Source organism: Heterodontus francisci, unplaced genomic scaffold (assembly GCF_036365525.1).
Source record: "Heterodontus francisci isolate sHetFra1 unplaced genomic scaffold, sHetFra1.hap1 HAP1_SCAFFOLD_43, whole genome shotgun sequence".
NCBI lineage: Eukaryota > Metazoa > Chordata > Chondrichthyes > Heterodontiformes > Heterodontidae > Heterodontus > Heterodontus francisci.
The window spans coordinates 3,677,891-3,679,435 of record NW_027141852.1 but is presented as its reverse complement, the minus strand read 5'-3'; the positions used below and the strand labels follow the sequence as shown (position 1 = coordinate 3,679,435).

Here is a 1,545-nt window from a genome sequence, read left to right as displayed (position 1 = left end):
ACAGCTGCATCATCACCTCACGGCTCTTAAATTCAATCCCTCTGCTAATGAACGCTAACACCCCATATGCCTTCTTCACAGCCCTATCCACTTGACTTGCAACTTTCAATGATCTATGCACATAGACCCCAAGGTCTCTCTGCTCCTCCACATGCCCAAGAACCCTACCGTTAACCCAGTATTTTGCATTCATGTTTGTCCTTCCAAAATGGACGACCTCACACTTTTCAGGGTTAAACTCCATCTGCCACTTTTCAGCCCATTATCTTATTATTCAGCATGTACCAGTACAGCGTCACCTGGTGGTTGCGTTGTCAGCAAATGCAGCGTTTTAACTTTGGCTCCACGATGACATTTTTTTCCTCAATTAAAATATGTCTTGAGTGCCTTAATAACTTCTTCACATGTAGCCTTCTGTTCTTCATGAGGATGTTGCCTGCACACTCCCTTCATTGCAGACAATAGCGTACTGACCTGTTCCATGTCTGGCTTCTGCACGAGACCCGATGCAGTACAATACCTTGCAAACCTCTGGAACCATCTCGGCCAGTCCTCGGCTTGGTCCAGTCCAGTGACCTTTTCAAAGGTACAGGCAAAGATTTCTCCATCTTCGCTTTGGTTTACTGTGGCCCCCAATTAATATTTTGATATCTGTCAAGGCTTAGTACAGAATTTATAAGAATCTGACGGTTAAAATAACCTGAGATTACTCTGCACATCTTGCATTGAAGGTTTCATCTACAACTCTCCATGAGGTGCCGTACAGATTATATTACAGCACTTCCTGTGATGATGCACATAGTCTATTTATATAATCTGCCCAGTAACAACCCAATGTCCACTCTTATATTATTGTACAGATGTGAGAAAAGCTGAGGATGGGAATGGAATGTCTGAATGAAGATTTCATGATGCTGATGATGGAAATGAGGCTGATCTGTTCCCCATTCCACAATCCCTCTTTATTTCTGTGCATGTTTCTCGATGCTGTTTCAACCAAATTGAAAAAGAATCACAAATCCTCCTCTGGAGCCTCAGGTGTCCATTAAGGAAAGGCATGGTGGCCAAGTGGTAAGGCGTCAGTTTCGTAAATTGAAGATTACGGGTTCAATCCCTGTCCGTGCCTTATGATTAGTTTCTAACTTTAAATGTGATGTTTCCAGAAAAGATGGCTGTTGCATTTGTTTCGGCCATCTGAAAATCAGTGTCATGTTATACTTTATTCTGGACACTGGGAAGAACATGAGGTGTAGCCACATGGTTCCTCGAAACTTCTCTGCCATTGATGGAGTGAAAATAACTGAGGTCCAAGCACAGAACCTTATTACTGTGCATTTGCTTGATATTTAACAGAGCTATTCTATTAATCCCACATCCCGCACTCCTGTCCTTTCCCCCATTGCCCTGTTAGATTTTCCATGTCAGGTATATATCCAATTCCATTTAGAGTTAACATTGAATCTGCTTCCACTGACCTTTCAGGATTGCATTCCAGACCAGAACAACACACTGCTGAAAAAACAATCTCCTCATCACAACTCGAAT

At 42.5% G+C, this 1,545-nt stretch overlaps 1 non-coding gene across 1 annotated transcript; it reads left to right on the top strand.

Annotated features, from left to right (window-relative positions):
- Nucleotides 1-1,054: 1,054 nt before the first annotated feature.
- Nucleotides 1,055-1,126, top strand: trnat-cgu (transfer RNA threonine (anticodon CGU)). The gene has a single exon. It is a non-coding gene; the product is annotated as a tRNA-Thr (tRNA).
- Nucleotides 1,127-1,545: the final 419 nt, after the last annotated feature.